The sequence below is a fragment of the Acromyrmex echinatior genome, chromosome 1, assembly GCF_024713525.1.
Source record: "Acromyrmex echinatior isolate Ae372 chromosome 1, ASM2471352v2, whole genome shotgun sequence".
NCBI classification, from domain to species: Eukaryota; Metazoa; Arthropoda; class Insecta; order Hymenoptera; family Formicidae; genus Acromyrmex; species Acromyrmex echinatior.
In genome coordinates this window covers 6,739,778-6,767,754 of record NC_141852.1, presented here as the reverse complement: position 1 = coordinate 6,767,754, position 27,977 = coordinate 6,739,778, and the positions used below count along the sequence as shown (strand labels likewise).

The window sequence follows — 27,977 nt, the reverse complement described above, 5'->3', positions numbered from 1 at the left end:
CGTGCAGGTTTATATGTAACTAAAAAAAAGAGGTCTTCAGAGTTTTCATATAAAAATATTATTAGGTATTTCAAGAACTGAATTTGCCCGCATATATTTAACCTTTCTTTATTTATAAATATGTATCTTACTAATTTATAAATACATATCATGTTTCAATAAAACTGCTTTTTAATTTATTTTTTGTTATAGAGGTAAAACGTTTATATCAATTTTCGAAGGATATTTTATATTAACATTGTGCTTTTTTGTTCATAAATATCGATTTAATAACGACCAAGTACCAGTAATATTAAATTATCGCCAACATTTCCCTAGTCACTAGTTTATTTTATATTCTTCGATAGAAGTATACGGTAACAACGGTCCCTGCGGAGCGAGCATTTTCACCGTTTAATTTTCCCGTTTCGTATTACTAGTTCTCCAGTTACACAATTTTCGATTCGAAACGCGAGAAAGGTGGTGAAGAAAAGGTCACGGCGCGGGAAACCGTCTTCCACGTCTCGACGTGAGTTATTCATAGAGAATATATTACGCGGGGACTTGGCTTTGATCTGGACCAGACCACGGATTATGCCGACCTCTCCGCACTCAGACGTGAGAGCGGGGTGGATCCTTCGGTTCACAGTGATATGTGCGGGTATGTCCGTGTGTATGTGTACGCACGGAAGCCTAACCGGGCAAAGTGCATTACTTATACAGAGTAATGTGTACGAGCGTACTTATCAGAAATTCGTAGAAAACATAGAGAAGCTTTATGCCTGAAATAGGGGATGTCAGTCTATAATTACAACTAGTTTATTAATTTTTAATGATTTTCATTACAAGGAATGGAAAACACCTTTTTAAAAATGTATTTTGGATTAAATTTGAATCTGTCATCAGAGAACAATCTGCGTTAGATCGAACTTTTTAAATATAGCATATTGATTGCACTGATAATGACGTTACATTATTATATCGTTTATTTGACACAGAAATATTGCACAGTCCTGTCTCGATTTGTATTACGAAATAGAAATGTCGAGAAGATGGTGTAACAGTTAATCCAAACTGTTTCTGTTGTTTATGGGCAATAATATGTGATTGGAATTCTAATATTGGACTCTGATTTTTATCGTCTGACGTATGTAACTTACATAAATAGTATTCAGGTTTATTCAGGTTAAAGTGAGTGTTCGTCAAGGAATCTTGGTAAACAGAGATCTTTCAACGTGAGACCGAGAGTGTCGCAGTGCCGATAAGTCTGACCAGTTATTTGTATTACTACTGAAGCACAAGCACACAGGTTCGTCTATGGGTCAGCATACGTAGCCGTCGTCATTGATTAATTTCGCTTGACATTTATATGGATCGACGTGACGGGACGATGAACGAGGATATATTCGAAACGTTATCCAATTCGATATTGCTCTTGATGGAAACAAACCGATGTCTTATTTACTTCTAAATGGAAAGAACGTCTTTCTGACGTTCAAATTAAAATCAAATTAAACTTATCCGCGCGTTCATCGACCCTTTATAAGCGAATGTTACAATCAATTGTGACAAATGAAATCGATTTGCTAAAGAATTGTGCAGATTCGAGTCCAAATAGTCGCATAAGGAAAAGATGATTTTGCTCAGACATCTAAAAATTTAAGGAAATCTGATCCGAAATTAGATCTAAAAATAAGTTTGTTGGATTATCAAAATAATTATGTAGGAAATTCAAGCATGATGAGCAATGCTACAAAAAGTTTCTACATAACAATCAGCTATTTGAGCTATTATTCTACATAAATATGTTGATAGTTCAATAAAATTATTTTCAGATCTGTATGTCTAGTTAAATTTTTAAATATCTCAATGAAATCGTTCTTTCTATGCATGAATTCCATACACTAAAGAAACGATTTCATTAAAGTATTTAAAAATTTAATTAGATACAGATCTGTGAAAATAATTTTGTTATACCATTAATATATAATTATGTAGGATCAAGTTGATTGTTAGAATATCAAAACTTCTTGCATTATTGTCTATTTTACGTCCTCTCTACATAATTATTTTAATAACCCAATAAAATTATTTTCAGATCTAACTAAATTTTTAAGTACTTTAACAAAACCGTTCTTTACGCGTGTGGTAGCGTATTTCTACAATCTACATTGTAGCATTATTATTATAAGTATTATCATTAAAGTATATAAAGTACTAATTTATATTTATGTTTCACCTCAATTTGTTGCTTCTGAAGTTTGCATCTGCGACGCTCTTCCACATAAATAGCTCGTACCGCCAGCTGAGACGAAGCCGACGATGTTATTCCCGGAGATGAAAACATACCGCCATACAGGCGGACGTTTCAGTGATTTTAGTCTGTCGCTGTAGGGAAACGCAGAACGAGGAAGAACGTTTAAGCATCGCGGAAAATTCAATTTGGAAAAGCGATCCGGTCTTGCGTATCTCGGCTTCAATTTACCAGTCTCGAAAGGATCATGCTCCCGTTATGGATACTGCGGATTCGACGTGAACTCCATATCGCGTTGCCAATAGAAACCAGAGACCGTATCAACCCCCGGGGCTGATAGAGCGCCGCTTTGCCATAACGGAGGCAAGTTTATTTCCGCATGTCGGCTTCTTAATTTAGAACGATTCGTTTCCGAGAGCGCCGCAAAGCATATGCTGATGAAATTGTTTCTTAGCGGATAAAAACGTGCGTAAGAACCCGCTTTTGCGTGACATTAATCAGCTCCTCCGGAGCTAAAATTTGCAACACTCATTACTGAACCTGTAAGATCCATTTATGCTCATAATTAAAAGGCTAATTAATTTCAAGGAACAAAAAAATAACATAAGTCATATAAAAAAATAAATATTAAGTAGATTTTAATAAAAATAATCCAAATTTGCAAACATACATAGAAAGAATAGTGTTGGTTAAGTTTCCTAAGTTTTAAAAATATAGATACAGATGTGAACAAATAATTTTTTTATTAACTATTAAAATAATTATATAGGACGTGCAACCTGGTTACTAAAATATCCAAACTTTTTGTATCATCACGTTTGAGTTCCCTACATAATTATGTTGATGACTCAGCAAAATGATTTTCTGTATCTAAATTTTTGAATACTTCAGCAAGATTATTCTTCCTGTGTAATATAAAAAATTAAATTGTTTGATATATTTGACTGAAAGACATTTATAATTGAATAGGTTCAATAGATCCACCGTCAACTCCACAGGATTAAACGAGACAAGCACATTTAAAAATAATTTTCTTTTTAGCGATTACATGATAAAGTTTTCTCCGATGATAACTTTATTACTTCGCTTATTTTCGACTTTCCAATATATGTATGAAGAAGCAATTTGATTACGTTATTTATTAATTACATCGTACATTTTAATATTCGAACTGTCGCGTTGCTAATTAACCTTATTGCTTCAATAACATTATTCTGAAACCGGCGGAGTCTATATCTAACGGAGAAGCACAATAGCGTAATCGAGGAGGAGTTATATAAGCACGAAGCCATCTACTTATCTGTCCATTGTGTTCATCTTTTGGTGCATTCATCCTTTGTAAGAAGTTTCCGTCCGCGATTAACGATATCGATTGTTATACTTCTCTCAGCCTGTACGGCAGGCCGTGAATCGATCCATATTATATGACGTTGTATTAGAATAGCGATATTATGCGTTTTGAAATAACCTCCCTTAAACCGGACTTCGGCCTTTTGAAATGATTTTATCGTACCTTTCGCGCGGTACAATAGTTATTAACATGATCCATCGAGAAATCCTGCTAGATAGAAATTTAATTTTCGAAAATTATTATACTTCTATTGCAGCATTCGCTTTATGGGATCAGCGTATTGTTTCTGAAATTTCTCTATTACTATTGTATTGAAATGATTAGATAATTCTTTTTCCTCTTTTTATTAATACATTAAAAAAAAAATAGTAAAAAAAGAAAAAAATATATCTGGTGATAGCTAAATTGAATGAAATAATTTCAATCAAATATTCGGTTAATTAGTATTAAAAATAATTGTATTGTTCTAAATATGTAGTAAGTATTATCAAATATAATATGATATAATATGATTTGGTAATAATTAATAAATATTTAAAAAAGCCAAATTACGTTTTATTATATTAACCAAATATTTGATTCAAATTATTTCATTCATCGTTTGGTAGCTATAATTAATTTTTTATTCAGTATTTCTAATATGTAAATTTTTGTGATGCAATAATTACATAATCCTTGTATATATGTAGAAGCATTATAATCTCATAAAACATTAAAGATTTATTATTATCGTTATCGTTATCTTTATCATTATTCTTACAAGGAAAGAACAATTTTATTGAAGTATCTAGAAATTTAAGTATAGATACAGATCTAAAAATAATTTTATTAAACCATCGAAATAATTATGTAGGAAACTTAAACATGATGTGTAATGTTACAAAAAAATTTTGTCATTCAAGCAACCAATATCATCGTCCTACACTAGTTTGATAGTATAACAAAATTATCTTCATATCTATTATCTGTAACCAAAATTTTCGAATACTTAAGCAAAATCATTCTCTCTCTCTCTCTCTCTCTCTCTCTCTCTCTCTCTCTCTTTCTCTCCCCGTGTATTATTATTAATCACACTTAATAAATTTATGATGTAATAATCTAAAGGACAACATTGAAAAGTTTCGGAAACAATACGATGATCTCAAAGTAAGTCTATTCCATGTATACTCAGGAATCATGAATGTTCAAATAAGCTCAGTTTTCCTGCAGTACACTATGGATAACTTTGCTTCAAGTTTGAATGTCACATCCAATGGGAATGTTGGAATATGCCGTTTGCTTTTCAATGTAGGATCGTAGCGAGAGAGGAGCAGAGAATGAGAGAAAGACAAAGAGAGCGAGAGGGATTTCCCAGTTGAGCTTATTTCATTTCATCGGCACCGAACAAAGTTCTAGATAACGTTGTAAGTTAGCCGGATCGGACTGCGCTCGCAATCAAACCGTCAACCGGAATTCGTACCAAAGCCGACGAGCAATGTCCACAATGTTCAGTCGTGTAGCCAATCAGCTTCGTGATATCCATCATCTCGGTACAAAGGGAATTGCAAAGTATTAGCGGTATTGCCGGTATCCTGATTTTGCGACATGTTATTGGAACAGTATTACATTACAGCTTACAAGTAGTAAAACTCGGGAAATGTAAATGCAACGTAATGACAATGCACACAAACATAGAGAAAATTAAAGCATTTATCATAAACCTCTATTTACAATAATGCGTATAATTGCAGATGAAATCTATAATGTGTTTTTACTATGAGTAATTAATTCAACGATAATGCGTTCTAAAGCTTGTTAACAGAATTTGGTTAATTAGCACATAGTAATGTATAGAGTATATACACCGCACCTATCAAAAATTTAATTTATTAAGTATTATTTACTGTGTTTAAAGCAAACAAATTATCAGTAAAAACTTTGTACTATCTACTATTATGAAAAAAATATTAGAAATCTGAAATATTTATATTTCGTATTAAAAAATGAACTTTTTCGAACCTTTGCATTTTTGCCATATATCCCATCCTATAAGGATGGGATATATGGGATATATTACTTATAGGAGGAGAGGGGGAGGAGTATGGCTCATAAAAAATTTACAAATAATGCATATAAATAAGACGTAAAATGACACAATAATTTATAAAATGCGTTTATAAAGTTTTATTAAGAAATAAAAATGATAAATATGTATATGAAGTAATATTGGGTCATTTAAAAAGTATCCGCGGTTTTTTCATTCAAAAATTGAACAAAAAAAGCGGATACTTTTTAAATGACCTAATAAATAATAATCTTCCCAGATGTATTAGGTGTTATGACATGAGGTACATATTTTATGTAATGCGTTTATTGTATTTAGTGCACTGAGTTCAATCTGCGTTACTTTGTATGCTTTGTATGCAATGGACATAAATCCCGCCTGTTAAAAATGCCATATATCCCAAACAGGTGGGATATACAAGACAACAAACTAAACAAAGAATACAAGAGCAAAGTACTTGTATTTTGTTATACAACATGCTTTACTATTCCTTTACACTTATGTATCACGAAATAACCACTTAGTCTTTTACACGTCCTATAGTAATCATTTTATGTAGATTATAATTTATGATGGCGCTATTTAACATAGTTAAGTAAATAAGACAAATCGATTAAACTCACAATAATTTCATTAATATGAATAATAAGAAACTGAAATCATAACACAATACTAATGTAACATAAAGGCATGTAACAGAGTAGTAGCGGGAAAATTATCCCCACTCCTTCTATTTTTTTCTGACTTCTGCGACTTAAATCCCAGTGCGGCGTATTTGCCGGAGTTACCCTATTATTTGAACAATAATAATAAATGAATATATCCTTCTTTGTTTAATTGTATTGTACGTTATTTATATGTAATAACGTTCATGTAATGTGTAGTGTGTAAATTTGAGTTACCCCGCAAGAACAAGGTTTGTGTGAGCACATTAAATATAACTCTTTATAACTTGCCTGAGTCAATACGGGCTCATTTATCTTCGTAGCCGCAGCGCGGCGGGGTTCGCTAAAAATCGCGTTATGCAATTGTGATTTTTTTTTTTATGGTATTGTTTCGATATGGCTTTTCAATTTAGATCCAGCATCCATCGTAAATTTAATTGCAGACGTAATACAGCCACCGACAGAAACAGATTTTGATGGACGTTACACATCTGGGTGCATTGTTACGAACTAATGATATTCAAACGCGGCAGAGAAAGAGAGGCGAAGCGAGCTGCTCGTTTGAAATACATATATTGTTAATGAATTGCGTAATTAGGTACAGGGTAGAAATTTGGTTTCGCGTAAATTCCGACCGCCACGATATTCCGGTGCTGCCTCCACGTTAAATCTACGCTCGGAATTGTTGCTCTTTGTCCAGGATACTAACAGCCACGTTGATGCGGACGCAGTCAAAGTTATCGTGCGGAGTACGCGCTAAATGTTTAATGCTTGACCTTTGACCCATTTGCCGCCGCGATATATACACTACGTGAGCGAAAAATAAAAGTGTCTTTTTTGATAAAAACGTAATAGACAAAGATTCGCTGAGGTTAGCATCTGTGCTCTGTTAGAAAGAATTAATTGAGTCATCTCAGCATTTTTCTTTAATACTTTTTCGATACTTTAGAGAAAGATAGAGAGAGAAGGGAGGGGGGAGGAGGGGCGTGATTTTAAGCTGTCTTACTCTTTTTAAACTAATAATAAAAATTTTATAGAAATGCAGAAACAGTGTATTTTTATTAGAAAAAAAGATAGTAGTGTATATACTGAACAAAAAGTCTGATAACAACTATCAAATGTTGAGTGAAATAATTCTGCACAAATATTTGATTAATACAATAACAAAAATAATTTTATTTTTCTAAATATTTAGTAAATGTTATCAAACGATTGATTATATTATTAATAATACTTACTAAATATATAAAAAATTAAAATTATTTTTGATTATTATATTAACCGAACATTTGATTAGAATTATTTTACTCAATAACAAAAAAATTCAAAAAAATCAGGGCAAATGAGAGTCAACGTGGTAATTAATATGCAATCTTAAATCTTTATCCCAAAAAATACAAAATAGTACATTTCAGTTCACTTTGGAATCCTCAGCAATACAATTTCAAAATATCAATCCCTTCATGTCCAAGAAAAAATCACCATTAAATTAACAAATTTGATGTTGTAATCTATTCGAAACATTAAAACAATTATCTTATAAATATTTCAAAACCATTCTGTCCAATAAATTACAAAATTAACATTAAAAAAACTAGTGACTCATAAATATAGACAAAATTCGTCTCGACATTGGATTAAAATCAATTAAAATTAAAATTGATTTTGATTCTTTCTGTCTTGTGAGTTACCAGTTTTAATGTTAATTTTGTAACTTGTTGGACAGAATGGTTTCGAAATATTTATAAAATAATTGTTTTAATGTTTCGAATAGATTACAACATCAAATCTGTTAAACTGATGGTGATTTTTTTCTTGGACATGAAGGGATTGATATTTTGAAATTGTATTGCTGAGGATGGTTCCAAAGAGAACTAAAACATACTTTTTTGGAATAAAGATTCTATTTTTTGGAATGAAGATTTAAGATTGCATATTAACTACCACGCTAACTCTTATTCGCCCTGATTTTTTTTAGATTTTTTGTTGTTGAATTTGGGAGAGATTACAAAGAAAGATTACATTATTACTATTTATTTTACTCAACATTTGATAGCTATTTTTTGCTATAGACTTTTTTTTATTGTAGGCTTCCATTCTTTTTTTTGTGTAATATTTTTATTTTTTGATTATTTTCAATTCAATTATATTGCAAACGATAATTTATTTTAGTGATTAAGATAGTGCACAAAATGGGAAGAATTGTTTAAATGAAAAGAGTAACTATATTTATGATGTAACTATCTGAATATGATAAGGATAAAGTTCCCCTTTTTAAGAATTTAATTTCTTTAGATCTGTTCAGATATTCCTTAAAGTACAAACAGTTTGAATTCGTAGAAAATTCTAACTGTATTAAGATGTTTTCAGATTCAGAAGTTTCTTTTCATGAATACGTTCTCCTAGCAATACTCTTGTTGATTCTGTCCTCGTAAATGTTTACTATGAGCATTTCTTTTCCGCTATGTAGATATTTCTAGAAACTTCTTAAAATCATTTTACAATGATAGCTACAAAGATTTACGAGAAACAACGTTCTGTAATATTTTTCGTTAAAAATCCTGGTGGCCCATCATATTACCCATTTATTAGAAAATCTAATGTAAAAACATTGATAAAATTTAAATTTAATTAAGTCTCAACGAAAGCATATTTATATAGTCATTCAAGCTTACTTATCTTCTAAAAATAGGAAAACAGCATCTGAAGAATTAATTTAGGATATAAACTCGTTATAAATTACCATATTAAAGTTAACATTGAAAATTATACAAAAAAATTTTAATTATAATAGATGAATATCAATTGTCAACAAAAAGATCACGTCAATCGTGACGACAATTATTTTACAGCTTTAATATTGATCTAAAAACAAGTAAAAAATCTTTTGCAAAAAATGATATTAATTTAAAAGTTAGAATTTCGAGTAGGGCTCATATTACTATCTTCTTTTTACATCTATAGATTTTAAATCGCAGTTCGAAAGATTGATCCGATCATTAATGTTCATATCAGAGATCAAGATTGGATTGGAATTTTACCAATCAAAGCAAAGTTCACTAAATCTATTGTTTTTTTTTTCAAGTAAGAAACAAAAAAGGCTTTAATTTAAAAATTATAAACAAAAGATAGAGTTACGAGCCAAAGCAAGGTCTTTAATACTGAATTACAGTAATAAAATTTAATTTAAAAACAAACGTTTCAATCCTAATCTGATTATTTTCAATGTTAAATACGCAATCAATTAAAAATGATCAGAACTGGTACATAATTAGTTATTAGTTATAAGTTTTTTTTCTTTAATTCCAATTCAATCTCAATCTTAAGTCTGATATTAGGAAAGGCATACAAGTCTGAGAGCGTTTTTGGGAGATTGGGACGTTTGACGATTAAATTTTATTACATATATGTGCAGTGTGCACATCCCAACATATCCGGCGGGAAAGCCGACTTTATTCCATGTCCTGCTTCTCCTCCTGATCTTCATTTTTCTGTCATGACCGTAAAAGACGCACGGTAAAGCCGCAAGGAGGATTATGGAAAACTTGCTGAAACTCGGCCACTTCCCGTGATTGCGGCTACCGTTACCATTCTTTTTCATGACTTCGTGGGTTATTTACGTCCGCGCAGGTTGTCGGCTATTTCTCCTCTTATCCTCTCGCCTTACGGCGAGGTGGGCCGCAGGTGCGAGTTCGCCCGAAAGTTTTTATTTTTCAATCTTTCCAACGCCGGCCGCACTGAAGCACTTCATTATTTTACATAGCGTGGATATTTCAGTATCCAACCTTTCCGAGTTGTGTTCAACGCGTTATGTATGCGGTATCTCGATTATGATTTTTACTTGAAATAATATTTCAAACTTTCGTAAACTATCGATACACGTCCGCGGCGATTACGATATCATTCTAATCGATTAATCGATCTGACGTATATTGCAGGCGACGCGATGATTTCACGTTTATATGCGCTCGTTTACGCGTTAATCGTTATGCGCTCGAAAAGCTTTGATGTCCGTGTCCCGTCCGTTGCTTTATTTCGTTACCTTCAGATCGGCGCCGCTTTTGTATGCCCGCGTACCGTTTAATTACAAACTTGGAGAAAGCTACGTGTGCACGCTTTCCCGTCTCGTTCGTCACTTTGTACTGCATTTTCCCATCGTGGTCGTTCTGACAATCCTGAATTGATCGGCCTCTTCCTTTGTTAATATCTTGCTCGCGAATGAGGCGTGTGTGCGCTAAATTTTTTACAACAACGAGGACAGAACGAGTCAACAGTGATACGAAATTTAGATTAAACGTCCAGATCTACTTTTCGCCTCTGAGAGAAAAGTGTTTGATACTTGTGACTACAATTACAACACATGGTAGACTAATTATGATCAGGAACTCCATTTTTATAGTCATTATTGTTATAATATTAATAATAATAATTATATTTGTAGTTGTTTGTAAAAAAAATATATAGTTGGCACCGAAAATCACTGATAAATTTATAACTTTTTCTGCCAATTGTAATATTTTTTAAAAATGGAGCTTCTAACTATAGTTATTTTATAATGCATTATAAACACAAATACTAAACACTTTTCTCTCGGTGCGTGATAAGATAATCTCTCGTGAACACGCGCTGTTAATTTATCGCTGGAAAAGAATAGAGCCAAGTACCAGCCAACTTTTTTGACGACACTTTTCTACGAACTTTTTAAGCTTACAATAACGATGAGCTTTAATACCTTCCCACCAGCACTTTGCCTTAGTTCCACAGAGGCGTACTGGACTTACCATGGGTCACTAGGGCTTATCGTATTATTTCGAAGAGGTACTGCGTTACGGCAGCAAAAATATCGCAGTCCTTTGGCAAAGGGAAGTCGTTAGTTTTTGCGGCAGGAAAGCGCGACGATCACAGGGACTTTTTGTCGCTGCCGCGCGATACAGCGCGACGGAACTTCCACCGGAGCGGAATATTAACACGGAAAGCTTTGTCGAGAAAGCAGCGAGTGGTTCCCTGTCGACGACGACGACGACGATGACAACGACGACGAGGTAGGAACCGCCCCGAATAAGAGAAAGAACGAGCGAGCTCGTCACTGACATGAAACGCGCAGGCCAGGAATAATAGCAGTGTCCTCGGCGGTTTTGGACACGGCTGCGGTTTTCTCTACAGTTCGCAAGCCCCGCTTTAGCCTGCGGTCGCACCTGTCGATTTCGTCCAGCGAAAAGCTACCTGGTGACCGCCGTCTTTTAGCGTTTTGTTCCCCTTTGTCGCCTTAGTTGCTGACGACTTAGTTTGTGATGTTCATTCAACGCGAAACGTCGGATTTTAGGATTTTCTTTAGAGACAAGACACAGAAGTTGCGTTTCTAACAGTGCAATAGTAAAAAAATTGCACGAACGAATGCACTTCTCGAGCCAGAGGGATCATTGCGATATGATTTTTGTGATAAGAGTACACGGTATTTTTTTATATCCTGTAAAATTAATAATGTATCTTCAACTGGCAGTTTACAGAATGTTATTATCCCCGCGGTCAGTTTAACTTAAGTGCACGATAAGTGCATGGAATTGGAAGGTAAAATCGTATTTTACTCGTTCGCAGGCAGAAAATCGAGATTGGTTTGAAAAAAATCGATTTACAGTAAAATTAAATTTTTTTCGTGGTTACATAAAGCGCAAATGTTTCGTGGAGAAATTGATTTCTTTTGAAACGAATTTTGTAGGGAATTTCGAAGAATGAATGCTAATTATACAATGGAAAACATTTGTGCATTTGTGTTAAAATCGATCCACTCAAATCCTTGTAAAATGTTTTTTTTTTTACAGTTTGTGTTTTTTTAACATATTCGGGTGTCAATATGTGATTATATTATTTGAATATTTTGTATTAAACCGATAATTAATATTTTTTCGTGTTAAAATAACACAATTTATACGTGAATGAACAAATACATAAAAATTAGGGATGCCGGATCGTAAAACTACCGGATATCGGATATCGGGCAGAATGTAACATCGGATATCCGAGAAGACAATTTCTTCGAGTCAGATATCCGACATTTTTTTTTCCGGATAAAAGCCTATAGAGAAAAAGATTGTAATTTGGCGACAATGTAGGGGAGACCGAGGCTAATAGACTCATTTTTCAGTTTCGAATTTTTACAGACAAAATTAAGAGACTTACCGAAAAATGAATTCTACACCAATGAGTTCTACTACATACATTTGACTACCTAATAATATTTTAATAATAAGGGGAAACATAACTAATATGAAAAAAAATGCATTTTTCTAATGCATTCCATCTGATTCAACTAGCCCCGGGACCGGAGTAATTCGACTAAGATTATTAAAATAAAGATTAACATATTTTAAGCTACATCTTTGGCTACATATTAATAAAACTTTTATAAAAATATATTTTAAACACAAACATTCGCTTCGCAGGGCAAACAATACTTCTTTTTGCAAAATTTGTCATTTCGTGTAAAAATACATCGAATAAGCCTAGTTTTCGAGATTGACATGAGGGAACTAAACTTATAACATTTACCACTGAAGAAAATATCTTTAAAGGAATAAAATTTTGAATAAGTATTATAAGAGTCGTCACTAAATGAGTCATACAATTCCATGCTGTGGTTAGTCTACTATCCTCATCCGTTCATTTTTTAAAAACATTAACAATATACATTAACAATAATTATATATATATATATATAATATAGATTACAGAGACACATAAACAAAAAAAATCTGTCAGACTTTATTAAATAAGTTACACTTACTTTCTAAGTAAAAATCAAATATCTCAGACAATCATATATGATAGTAAAACAAAAACTTTAAGAATAAAAATATTTACTTAGGTGTACGATTTTTTAAAATTGTGGCATAACTTCATAGATGTGTTCACAACAAGATGTTACAGCAGACTTAGCGACAGTCGCTGCTGCGTGCTCAGATACGTTTACGCATGTTCTTGCGTGTTTTTAATGTAGTCTCGCTTATTTTACTTACCCTTATATTCAACTGACCCCGGTCTCCCCTATAAAATAATGTATTACAGCATCATGAATATGCATAGGGTAAAGTCGCCTAATATTAGATACCTTTTTTTAAAGACTAATTTATTTAATTTGCAAGGTGCAGAAATCCCGCTATATTAGGAACCTATCCCATAATAGATGACCTTATTCTACTTATTTCTAGAACATTTGTATGAGAAAAAAATCAACAATTTAATGATACCAAATACCTCCCTGAATAATAGTGATATCCGAATAGTAAAAAGATTGAATAGTAAAAAAGTGCTGGATAATACCGGATACCAGATACTTTTCGGATATCCGGTGCATCCCTCATAAAAATAATATATTTTAAAACATAAATTCTAAGATAAATGAATAAAAAATACATAATATTTATATTACTTTCTATTTGTATTACTAATATTCATGGTGTGTTAAATTAATATAAAAATTAAAGGGGCACATTTTGGGACATGTGAAATGTGTTAAATTTAACTCAAATTTTCCAACCGTATAAGTCTTATCCATTAACCGACTACGGTGACGCAAGGATTCTATATTTTATCGAGTGTAGTAAAGTCAACTTTCGTCAATCTTCGGAAAGATAAGCGACAGTAAGGAAAGTGAAGTAAGGAGACTGCATCTCGAGGAAAGAAGAGACAGAGAAAGAAGAGACTGAAATGACGGAGAGATCCTGATTCGCTCGCACGCCACCGTCTCGCGAGGAGACGTTTCTTGCTTCGAACGGGACAAGAAATAGGAGGCCCCGCTAATTGTTGGAATAATGAAGAAAGTTCCTACTTCTCACCGCGCCACTCCTCTTAGCAGTTATTCTTGTCGCATATACATGCGCACCTGTTCGCGTCGTTATACCAGCAGGTTCGCCGTTGTCATCATCGTCGTTATCGCTCGTAATCCTTCGACGCTGCCTTTCATAGCTCGCTGAGGCTTTTGTCCCTTCAGAGAAATCCGAAAGATCCACTTTGCGTCTGCTCCTTATTGTTAGTCGTGGCTTACAAGTTGCGGAGCGTTAACAAGCCACGCTCTCGAACCCGAGGCAGTTAACATCGGCAAACTGTCTGCGGGCGCGCTTTCGTATCGTCCGATCGTTACGATTTGTTATCACGCCGTGTCAAGTGCAGTTGTAGTCGGCACGACAACGACCGGCGGATGTATTTTGTACGTTTACGATTTTTCTACACAGTAAAGAACATTTTGTATTTGTTAAAATTGATCCTTGTTAGAATTTTTGACACATTTAAGTGTTAATTTAATATGTTTGTATTATTTGAATATTTTGCGTTAAATTTTTTGTTAATTTCTTAATTTATCATTAATCACTTCTGGTGGAAATCCTGATCGTCTTGCTCATCACTTGTTACATCCAAAATTATTTAGAAAAAGAAATGCTGCATCTTAAAAATTGACATGCTATACATATCTTAAAAATGATATGTTGTACCTTAATATATATTGACGTTTTATTAGGTGCGCAACTAAGTTCTCGCTGTTATTTTGATGGCATTTCCATCAAAATAACAGCGAGAACTTAGTTGCGCACCTAATATATTTTAGAAATTTGACATGATGAATATTTTTGAGGCGGTAGATTTCGAATTCAATGCCTAAAATACTTTAAAAAGAGTTGTTTTCTATGCTTATATTAAAAGTTACTTAAAATTTGTAAACTAGGGTAATCAACGTTTATTAAAAATACATTGAAATGGACATTTCGATTTCAAACCATTTTCAACAAATTAGCAAAGCGTATAAACATATTTTTACGCCTTTCTAACTGCTAAATTTATCACAAATTCTCCAACTATGTAGCGTGAGATTTGTTCGCGTATTTAAATAATAATATCAGTATATAAGTATAATATATATTTCTCATAATTTCTTTCAGTTTGCGGAATAAATGAATGAACAGTGGTGCATACAGATTAACCAATTTCTTTCGGTTAGTAAACGCTGTGATGAACGTAAATAGAAGGGATGTTCGCGAGAGAAGCATATTGTTGTTTCGCACTCCAGCACTTGTAACGAAAAGAAACGTTTCACGACGTACAACGTTGTTCCATCTTCATGTGTCTTTTCTGCTTCACATACGTTCGCCTGAATTTGTCTTCATCTTATGTTAGAATTGCAAGTAACCATAGTGCCGCTCTCTCGCACGGCATGGCGAAACTCTGAGAGGCTAATGTCGCTCTTGTTACACGGTTGCCTTATTTCGTGCCTGGTGGCGAAGACGAAAGATCGTTTCAATTATTCAGTGCCTGAATCCGTCGCATATCGAGGTGGTTTACGTCGTAGATATACTATTGCGATGTACACAGATACCCAGGACTTGTCGGGAATCCTTGGAGTACGATATAAAGTTACGCAAATTCAAGTGAGCGGAAGACTTTACGGATGTTACGTGAACGTTACGTTACCTAAACATGAGTTTTCCAAAGTGTTTTTCTTTTTCGATGTTAAGATCTTCTTTATACTACGTGTCTCGCCAAAAAAATGTATGATTGTAACTTTTTACTACTATAAGTTATTAATCCTTTATTTTAACACACGTTTCGACCCTAATTGGGTCATTTTCAATGTTAATCTTGATATAATATAAAAATCAAACAATTCCAATACGAAATATGTAACCTAATTTAAAAACTGACATCTAATAATATAAAAGTTTAAACGTGATGTATATACATCTATCATTGTAGAAGGTTATGAAAATTTTCCAATAAAATGTGAATACGCCAAAGAAATAACTTATCTTTCAGAGAGATTAGAATTCTTGTTATCAGAACATCTCAATTTTCCATTTTGTACAATGTTATTTCCAAAAATAGTTCACTATTAGTTATCAGACTAAATATTGCGTTTCATTGGTTTTTCAATTTTCTATAATTCCAAACTTTTGCAATTGCGCTTTGTAAGAACCACTAAAAGAACCGTTGACGACCATCAAGCGTTTATTCCACATTATCAGTTTCTTATATCAAGCAATGCTGCTTTGGAGTATTCACATTTTATTGGAAAATTTTCTTTAATTAACCTTCTACAATGATACATGTACATACACCACGTTTAAACTTTTATATTATTAGATGTTAGTTTTTAGATTAGATTTTATGTTGGATTTGTTCGAATTATTATTCGAATGATTGTTGGATTTTTATATTATATTAAGGTTAATATTGAAAACAATCCAATTAGGGTCGAAACGTTTGTTAAAATAAACTGTTTTTGTTTTATGATGACTTAGCATTAAGACCTTGTTTAACTTGTAGTCCTATTTTTATATTAATTTTATAAATTATTTAAGTCTTTATTCTTATATTACTTAAACGAACAATGAAAATTTTTTACGTTTTTTGGCTCTTATTAGTCTTTTAGTATATCTCGTTGTCGTATTTTAATCCTTAATATACACGATAATTATAATTTATTTTATAATTATAATTTTCTAATTTTTACTACACATGATTAGTCATTCATGTTTGGGATAATTTTTAACAATTTCATATTTTTACAATTATCAATTCTTGTATACTTTTACAAGTATACAAGAAATTATTAAATAATTTTAAATAGATTAACATATTTAGAAAGTATTATTTATATTTTATTATAAGGTTATGTATTCAGAAGAAAAAAAAGATAAAGACCATTATTTAGTTTAGTGTTTCTAATAAAAAAAAAATACACGGAATACGGATAACTATCATGTATACTAATATAAATGCTTATATTCCAATATACAGTAAAAATCATTTTGTATTTGCGTTAGAAATGATCCACTCAAGTTCTTGTTAAAATTTTTTGTTGAATTTTTAATATATTAATAATTTTAGTGTTAATTTTTAACATAAAATGATTATGTTATTTTAATGTTATGGATTAAATTGATATTCAACATTTTTTAGTATCAAAACAATATAGTTTATAAGTAAATGGACAAGTAATATAAAAATGATGTGTTTTAAAACAATTTTTTAAATAAATGAATAAAATACGTATTAATTTAACATATCACAACTATTAATTTTAAAAAAATATTTTTATATTTTGAAAAAATATGATTCCACAATTTGCTTATAAATTATGTCAATATTATCTTTTTTTATGTTAATTTTTTTACCTAATATTTATGTTACTTTTTAATATATTCACACCTTGTCTTGAATTAACATAAAAATTGGATTATTTGGGATATGTGAAGTATGTTAAATTTAATACAAATTTTTCAACTGTGTGTAATGTCATTATATATTAGAACGTGTTTTATAATATTAAGTGTTGGAATTAATTCGTAGCGTTTTTTAATGAAAGAATGTTATTTATTTCACATGAGCATTAAAAAATACATTAATGAAAGTACTTCCCATCACTTGTAAAACGCTACGAATTAATTCCAACACCTAATATATTTTAAAATAAACTTTCGTTTGCTAAAAATTATTATTCCTTTATATTTATAATATAAATTTGAAGGTTTATCGATATGTTTATAATTGAATTTTGATACTTTCTCAAATATCAGAACCACGTTTCGAATTTCTCGTCTTTTTCCTCTTCTCTCAAAAATTTTTAATAATGTTTTTACAATCTTTTTTTTTACAAAACACGCTTACACCGAACGGTTCTCTATGTTTCTATGCTTTTTTGACGATTTCGCGTGTCGGCTATGTTCTTTAGCGAGCTTTAAAAAGCGTCCTGTTTCTCTCATATAGCATAGAAGCGCTTTTCCCAGCGCTTTTCCTCGTTTCGGATAAGAAAATACGTGGAACGGATATCAAGAGCTTGCGAAAAGCCATGGGCGAGGAGAGAAGCTCATGGGTCGTGACATGTACTACCGAAAAATCGATTGTTCCTCTCTTCCCGATCCGCCCAGACCCCCGTTCGTTTTCCCGGCTTTTCCGACGAGGCCAGTTTACCCACCGCGGTGAAAGCTGCGGACAAAAAAGGCGCGACAATTAACCTCTCTTCCGCATCGAGTGGCCGAAAACGCAGTCTAGCGCGAAATACGTCGACTGGTCGAAGGTTTGAGAGCCGACTGAGAGCAGTGTGGGAGAGGGAGAGAATACGGTGAGAGGAAAAATGTATACGTGGATGGGGAATGTGGGATGAAACAGGAAAGGGTGACTCGCCCAGAGAGTATGGGTTGAATTGCATCACCGGAGGCTTCCGCAGCTTCGCTCGTCTCTCGATACGTGACATGTAAATTCGTGCTGCGACGAAATCCTCCTTTTTTATTCTGCATGCTCGCTTCCTTTCACTGAACCTTTTCCACGTTTTATACCTTCCCGTCGTTACACCCGTTCATGGAGGCCAGTCGATACTCGTGAATGTGCTACGTGACTCTTGTCTCGTGCACGAAACAAAGCTTAAACAGCGATCATTGTATAGCTTTTGTGTTTGCGGATGTGTATTCTGATCTCTGATCTTTTAAAAGTCCGCTTGCATCGACTTGCACGGGAAGTCCTGACAGAAAATCCTGTCGCAAGAATGATTAAGCAACGGTTGTCGATTTGCTATTCAGTGACATAACATTGAGGTAAAAATTAGTGAGAAAGCGAGTTGAATTTCGTGTAAAAACCGAAAATTTAGATGTATAAATTTGGAGGAAGCACGAAACGGCTGTAATGACTTCCAATATGATGAAACTCGTTTAATAATTATCAGTGTGATATAAATTAATTCGGAAAAACACACACACACACAGTATTTTTCACCAATTTATATTTTTGCGTAAACAATGTATACAAAAAGAACAGTTTTGCTGATGTATCTAAAATTTAGTTAGATACAGATCTGAAAATAATTTTGTTGGATCATCAAAATAATTAACTATATAAAACGCTTAAATTGGCTTCCATAAGAATATTAATATTAATAAGCATAATGCTGACATAATTCCCATAATTTTTCCCATTATTAACTTACAATATGAGTCGACACATTCAGGTTAAACAAATAATTTAAATATTAAATAGATAATTAAATTTTTAGATATTTCAGCAAAATCATTCTTTCCGTATGGAGTGTTTTATACCCCAATGAAAAGTCATTATTATTAATTGCATTGTATATTATTGATTATTCTACAATTTATAAGCATTTGAGTTTATTACGTACACAAATTTATTTTCTAAAAAAAAAAGGAAAGAGAAATTTAAAAAATGGAAGATTTCTGATTTTCAATAAAAAATCTACGAGACTAAGCTTTATTTCTTGCTACTGAAGTGTAAAAATCACCCGAGGTGATTATACCCTGATTAAGGAAGTGGAACAATGGAACTCCAGCGAGTCGCGTATTGTTTTGATACCGACTTCATTACTCTTTCGTAGTCGAAATTTGCTTCGTATTCATATAGGGAGCGAACTACACGTGCAATTTCCATTTCTTAGATCGTGGTTTCCGGGAGAATGAGTGAGGCGAGAGAAATCTACGGCGGAATTAGAACTAGCGAGATTAGAAGGTTGCCGGAATATTCGCAGGTTGCGAAGCGGCGCCCGTCATCGTACATATCTACCTTATCTCTACTCTCGGATTTTCAAATATTCATTTTCTCATACCAGCCGGCCATGAGTGCATCTGCTTCTACCTGATTCGGCGCCGCAACCGCCAACCACCAACCCCCTCGTCGGGAGATGCAACGAATTACGCGGTAATACCGTAACGGTTACATCTCTCTGAGGTCCGAAGGTGTCCTAAGAGTTAAAGGGATGAACACACAAGATCCTCGTTCGCAATGTTACGAAGGAAAATGTTGTAATGAAAGTCAAATGTGTAACATGGGACAATTTTTGTAGCAATGGACAGTATCGAATGCTTAATCCTCCGGACTGATGTGAAATCTATAACACAGTTACTGACACTGTGAGATTCATTTAATATTGCTTGTTTAATAAAAAAGTAATTTAAAGGTTGATGTTGTTGAGATAGCGACAGAAAATCAATTCTAAAGACATACATATATAGCTTTTGTTGGAAAAATAACACATTTGTAACTCTTTTAATTTATTGCTATGAAGGCAAAAGTGTCATTTGTCTTCTGATTAATTTCGCAATAATAATTGTTTACAGAAAAGAGACACTTTTTAAGTTAGATAGTCTGAAGAAGTCTTGTTGGTGCTAAAATAGTTATATAATAGGGAAAACATCCTTTTCGAAGTTATGTGTTTTCTTAAAAGATCATTTTTCCTTAAAAGGTTTTTTTTTTAAATGTTGTCTCAATTCAGAATTTTTTAAATGCTCTTTTGAAAAGTTATTAATTTTAAAACAAGTTATGTTTTATTAATTAAACGATGTATTGATTAAAAGGCATTAATTAATTTCAAGAAATTAAAATGACATAATTATTCATATTAAAAAAGTGAATAATAAATTTATTTGAATAAGAATAATAAAAATTTGCGGATGTAACATAAAGAAAATTAAATTGTTCGACATTTTTGGCAAGGACATCTATAATTGAATGGTTCCAATAAATGTACGTCAGCTCCAGAGTATTAAAAATAGGCTTATTGTTAAAGTTTTTCCTTGAATTTACTTTATAAAAAAGGAATGGTATGAATAATCAAAGTCCTACTTTTCTTTCGATTTTTTTCGATTGACTGGTTTCGTATATTGATAGTTGCTATCAATGGGCACAGTGTCATAAAGAACGATAGAGCATGCGGGCTTCCTATTGTTGGATATATAACGAGGGGCAATTTTTGTAGCAGCGAACAATATGTCGCATTAACGTATTGTACTAGCGCGACGTCGACTAGCTGATGCTGTCATGCGACACACCGGTATCGCAATTCTCGACGCTCTGCGATTTGCATTTTGTGAAAAGGCGAATTCCCGCGTATTCGAGCCACGGAATCTAGGACATTTTTATCCTCATTATATCCTCGCGATTCGGAAACGAAAGTAAGTTGTGCAGTACAAGCAGAGCATCAAATCACGTAAAAAATTATTTTTTACATAACAAAAGTTGAATTGTAAAATTTTATAGGTTGCTTTGTGGATTAACTAAATAACATATTAATCGTACGCAAAATTCATTTTTCTTCAACGTTTTCTTTTGATCTTGTTGTAGGTTTTATTTTCGAATTAGCACATTTAAAGTAAATGTTTCAAAACTGAATGTTTCCGTGTGATTGAAAAATCAACAATATATTTGAAATTATTAAGATATTTCTCAATAACAATAAGAAAATTAAAACGGAGAAGTTATAAATATCTTGTACGAGAATAAATAATAAGAACACATAATTTTGATTGCAAATTATTGCAAAAAGAAATGTTCATTTCAAGTTTCGCAGGAGATAGTTATATTTTCAATTTAAAAAAAATATTGTATTTACCTAATACAGAGTGTTTTTATGATTGTAAAAAATTGAAAATTAAATTAAAAAGGTTTATTTATTAGAAATTTAGTTAATGATATAATCAATGAATTTCATTTAAGATATATATACGAGTCTGTGAACAGTTAGTGATCATGATCCAACTATTAGATGAAAACAAATTTTAAATATTAAGTTTTTAATAACATATATAATACGATTTAAAATAAACTTTTTGTTTATAAAAATTTAATAGCGAATTCATTTAAAGTCATATATATTATTAAAAGCTTAATCGTCATTTAAAATCGTCATTTCATTCAATAATTGGGTCATGTCTACTATCTGCTGCATTTAAGTGTTTTTTAAATTTATATAATTTATATAATAGTATTTTTCGATCGAAAATAAAGTATCAATGTATAATATATTAATTTCTTTTGAATACTACTAATTAACAATCAATAACAACAGAACTGATCACACTTTATAAGTTCTTATAAGTTCAGTCATTAGGATACCTTATCAGAAAAATTATATATTTAAAAAATTCTTTAGAATTTTAATTACGCTTTGTCGGGTTTGCGATATATGTATACAAAGGGATATTCAAAATTAGCAGACACTGCGTCAAGTCCAAAGTCCTCCAGCGTCGACAAACGTCCGGTTTTGCAGGAAATTGGCACTTCGGTAGATTGATTCGAATTCCAATGAATTCGAAGGCATCTACGCGCTTTCTCTTGCGCACCATGTACACTTTCAACTCGGAACCGCTTCGAAAACAATCATTCGGCCACCGCGCAAATAGTAACGGACAGTTCGCTTATCTCTTTGGGGGCCTATTTACCTATGCAAATCGTTAATCAACGGCATTTGCTTGTTATCCTCTTTATCGGCATTCATTTCAAGGCAAACGGTACACGGCTCGTTTGTGGCACGAGAAAGAAACGTTTAAACGTGATTTAAACATTTGTCGTTAACGTGAACGGTCCTACACATCGAATGAGCTCGACTGCCTCGACTATACGTTTATTTTTAATTCTTTGTTTACGTGCAAGAGCCTTTCTCACGATATCTCCGGTGAGTTCGGAAAAAACACATTTTGCCCGCGTGTCCGTTTCCCCCTTTCTCCCACGTTACTGGAATCCTGCTCCTGTATTCGCTTGCGCAACGCCCTTTATCTCAAACGGTAGTGCATTTTTCACGTCAAAGCGCGTTTTTCATACGCACGTGACCGGGAGCGCAAAAACAGACTGGAAATGCGCTCGTGGCCGCGTGTGTTTCCCCAAGTATTGTCGTCGGAGACCGCGACAAAGGCTGAAATTACAATTTAAGCTCCGCGCTGGAACGCGCGGAAAAGTGTGTCCCGGGAGATAATTCGTGCTCGAGATAATACCATTTTCGTCCTGTGAACGCTTGTGAACAATGGCGCCTTTTAACGTGGATAAACAGATCAAGCGCCTTGCAAATTCTACGGTCTTAATGTGAACGATGACAAAATTTTTCTACTAAGAGGAGTATCAAGTTTATACGATAATTTATATTTGGATTAAAATAAAAACGGAGAACGTGGGAAAGAGAAAAAAGATAGACGGATGATAGATAAAGGTGGTTTTTTTATTCTTATTCTGGGACAAGCCCTCTGAAAATATAGAAGTAAGGAACATGGAAATAAAAAAAGAGTGAAAAAATAAAAATATACAAACAGCAAAAAGAATACAAATAAGATATGAAAAATAAAATATAAAAGCTTTAAACTATATAAAAGCAAAGAAAGAAAACAAAGAATAACATAGTATATAGATGGAGAGAGTATATAAATAGAGAGAGAGAGAGAGAGATAAAGGTATTTATATTATTATTTTAGGACAAGCCCTTTAAAAATATATTAGGTGTTGGAATTAATTCGTAGCGTTTTTTAATGAAAGAATGTTATTTATTTCACATGAGCATTAAAAAATACATTAATGAAAGTACTTCCCATCACTTGTAAAACGCTACGAATTAATTCCAACACCTAATAACACTAAGTAAAAGGAAGAGTAAAAGAACAAAAATACAATAAGAAGCAAAAGCAATATAAATAAATCACAAATATTTTTATATTATATTGGAAAAGGCTGTAAACAATGTAAAAGCAAAGAAAAAACAAAAGATAATACAATAAGCAGCGGATATAAATAAAAAGAGAGAAAGAAAGAGAGAGAGAGAATTATTAAACTCCTGCTTATTAAATTTATCGCTACATCAGACTTCACATATACCTTCACGTTTCGATAAATACGATATTTGTGCGCGATAAGTCCGTGGATTTTGAATATCACATTAGCGCGAAGTATTTCGCGAATCTAATTCCGAAGCCACGAAACGGCACAGCTTCGCGAATGCCGTTAGCAGAACTCTATTCATTAGCAATGAGGAAAGTGGATTAAGTGCATCGACTGTCTCGAACTTATAAAGAACACTGTCTCGGTGTAATACGCGCAACGGAATTCTATTTCGGATACGGAGAACGCCATTGTTGGCAAAATTATTTCAATACGAGTTATACGAGTTCATTTTATTATACTTGTCCGCCAAATATATAAACGAATTATAAAGAAGGAATTTTCCCGTTAAATTGCGAAAGCGTTCGGTTTCACGTAAATAAGTCCCTTTCTCTATATTTTAATTCGTCCACTTTCGTACAAAGTTAACGCTCGCGGCCGGTAAAAGTTGACGTTTCTACCGGCGTTTCTACATACGTGACTTTAATAGCTTTTAGTTTCGCTACCCTTCCAGCCCAAGGTGTAACAATATTATCTTTGCATGTCATTTCAATTGGCGCGGTCACGTGTAGTTTAAAACGATAGGAATTTGGTCGCTTAGCGGTTCCCTACCGTTATCCTACCGTTAATTAGTTTCATGCTTTGGGCAGAATTAAATGTCAAATTGCAAATCAACTTAAAGCCGAACGCCTAGAAAATTGACGAGGGACAAGATCAGAATCACGCTCGAATATTCAAATTGAAATTTACATAAATGTAAAACTAGTAATAAACATTTCGTTTCCTTACTTAAAAATGACAATTTAAAAAATGTGATTTTCGAATTATTATTATGAATGAATTTATATTGAGTTTATATTGAGTTAAATAAACATTATCCTAGCAATCATCAAAAGTGAATTATAATAACTTAAAAGAAGTAATTCCATTTTCGATTAAAGTAGATCTTAGTGCTTAAAATTCGCTTTAGTCGAAAATATAATTATTTCACTTAATTGATTTATATATTCTTGTCGGTCTAACTTTGAATTATAATTGTGAAATTGTTAACTTAATCTTATAAAAAAATCGTCAAAATTTACTCTTAAAATTACAACTCAAAAAAAGGGAGATTTTTTTAAGTTAAGAATGAAACGAAAATGACAAAAATGACATGTGCTCATATGAATGTACGTTTTTTACCGATATTATTATTTCGATTAGTCAATAATTTTTTGTTAAGTTAAAGAATAGGTTTCCCTTTTCTGAAACTTATTTTTTTTGCGTTGTGTCACTTTTGAAGTGAGAGAGCGATTTTTCCGATAATATTCTAATTTTATCGTGTATATTGTATGTGTATACGTATTATATAATAATAAATAACATTAATTGCGAACGTAGAGCCAATAGATATCAATACGCGACACATGATTCTATTAATTAGTCGTTCGCGATCTCAAAAAGCATGAAGGCGCATTTTTAATTAATTTCCTGCCTCTGTATCGACAGTCAAGAGTTTCGTGTTTGCATTTCCGCTGCTTTGGATATATAAGAGGCGCGCTGGCAAATATTTGCGCAAACTTTGATGAAAATATGTGGCATTTGAATAAGGTGGCTCGCGAGAAAGACAAGCGCGTCGGCGCGTCGCGTTGCATCGCTCTTGTAATAACGAAATATTGCCGGTACGACATTGTCCGGCTAAAATTTAATATATAACTTTAATATATAAATTCCCGGTTTGTTATTCGCACTTGATTATCAATTTTTTTTTTTTTCGTCAATTTCATGCTCGCTATTTAAGTTTTCACGAGATTGCAAACGAAACAAGGATAATAATGTTCAAAAAACAGCTGTTAATATCCAATAAAAAATATGTACACGCAATAATTTGTATAATATATTAATTATATATTAAAAACAGTTTTGCTGAAGTATTTAAAAATTTAGCTACACATGTAGATCCGAAGATAATTTTGATAGATTATTAAAATATAATTATATGTTAAATTATTAAATTATTAGATTGGATTATTTTGTTGGATTATATTAAGCATTGACGACAAGGCTGCAGAAAGTTTTAACATTCTAATAATCAATTTGAATAATTACATAATTTTACATAATTATTTTGATTGTCCAGACAAAATTATTTTGAGATTTGTATTTAGCTAAATTTTTAGATACTCGAGGAAAACAGTTTTTTCCATATAGTATTAAATGAGTTCTCCGTGGAAAAGTGTATAAGTTAGCAATTGGAATGCATCCGAATGTGTCGACAGTTATTTTAATTGAGAAGAATAGTTTTGTTGAAGTATCCAAAAATTTAGTTATACAGATCTAAAAATAATTTTGTTGGATTATCAAAATAATCATATTATATATAGAACGCTTAATCGATGACAAGACTGCAAAAAAGTTTTGACGTTTTAACAATAAGTTTGAGTATTTTACATATTATATTAATGGATCACACAAAATTATTTTCAGATTTGTATTTAGCTAAATTTTTAGATACTTGAGCAAAACTATTCTTTCCATATGGTAATGTTAAATGGAATTCTCCATGAAAAAGTATAAGTTGCGCACCGGAACGCGTCCGAAATCGTCGACATTCGTACTTATCTCGCTGCGTCACAGTAAGGTTTACAAAAGACGAAAGCCGTACGATAATCCACGTAGAATCCCACAGATCTCGCGGATTTACATGGCTGTTAGCACTTTTCATCCTTAAGAGAGGCACGACGATACGGTCTCTCCGGTGGTACTCCGGGCGACGGCACGGTGTTTGTCTTCGTTTCATCGTCGTTGCATAATCATCGCTCGAGAGGACGTCTGATCCTCTCTTTCTTTCTTTCTCTGCCGTAATCTCACTCTCGCTCGCTCGCCTTCGCGGCGCAACGTACGGCGGCGAGCACCTCCCGCGATACATCCGGAAACGGAATGGAAAACGGAAAGAAGACAAACAGCGGTTGCCTAGGGCGGATGATTAATTTCCCCGAGCGCGCCCAGGTTCGTCGGGAAAACTGGAAGCTGCATATTTTATATGCGCGTTAACTCGTCGTGTGGCGAACTTAATTTCCAGCGAATTTCATTATGTCTTTCGTTTATTAGGCTCTCTTTAATGCGACGGCCGCCGCACCGACCGTTGGGGACTTTTGATGACGTTAATCTCGGCTGTAATTGCAAGCGGAAACGCGAATGACTCTCGGGAGCGGTCGTGATGTCTGACTTTCAGTCATGATTTGTGCTCCCATACGATGGAGGCATAATAACAAAAATATTCAGAATAAAAACGGAGGAAACGATAGAGGAGAATATAATTATGTAGATATACCGGCCAATGTACATAGATATATTGATCAGCAATTTGTATGATTAATTCTACTTGACTTAAATCTTAATCGGTATTCGCAGACTTCAGTGAATCTGGAATTTTCTTCAACTGAATTTTCTACATCGTGAATAATTATTTATAACAAATGTTTTTCACAGCTTTACATCATTTTAAATTACGCAATCTTATTCTCTGAGCTTCAAAATGAGAAAAATTCTTTCAATTACGTTAACTTTAAGTAAAGATACAATAAGATACATTGGACCAGCGAATATCAGTTAAGAAAACTTCAGAGCGAATATCGATTAGGATTAATATTCTCATAAATAATTAATTTTAAAATACGCAATTTTATTCTCTCTCCTTGAAATTTTTTGACTTATCTTATTTTTTCTGCGGGAGTGCGATATATTTTCAACGTATTGAAATATAATTTTATATGTACTTAAATATAACGCGTGTTTAATTTTGAAAATTTTAATAATCCGGATTAGGGGATTAACGGAAGCTTGCACCTGATGTATTTACACAGTCAAATTCAAAACTTTCTATTTATGTATCTTTCGAAACTTTATCGATGCTATTAACAACTGTATCGTTCTCATATCGCGAGAGAGATAACGTCAGGTAGTGAACGAAACAGCTTCGCTCCGTGTTTATTAGCATCGTTACTTTTTACTGACGCGGATAAAAGTAGCTTCCGTGGAAAGTGCATCGAACTTTAAATATATCTTGAGTCA

General features: G+C 32.8%; 1 protein-coding gene and 1 long non-coding RNA gene across 13 annotated transcripts in view; one reads left to right on the top strand and one right to left on the bottom strand.

Moving 5' to 3' along the window:
* Positions 1–27,977, top strand: part of heph (polypyrimidine tract-binding protein 1 heph) — a 532,621-nt gene that overhangs the window by 54,445 nt on the left and 450,199 nt on the right. The gene's annotated exons all lie outside the window — the stretch shown is intronic.
* LOC147910898 (uncharacterized) lies at positions 1,299–22,420 on the bottom strand. The gene is made up of 2 exons (XR_015546256.1): positions 14,879–22,420; positions 1,299–14,779 (listed from the first exon to the last, which is right to left on the bottom strand). It is a non-coding gene; the product is annotated as an uncharacterized LOC147910898 (long non-coding RNA).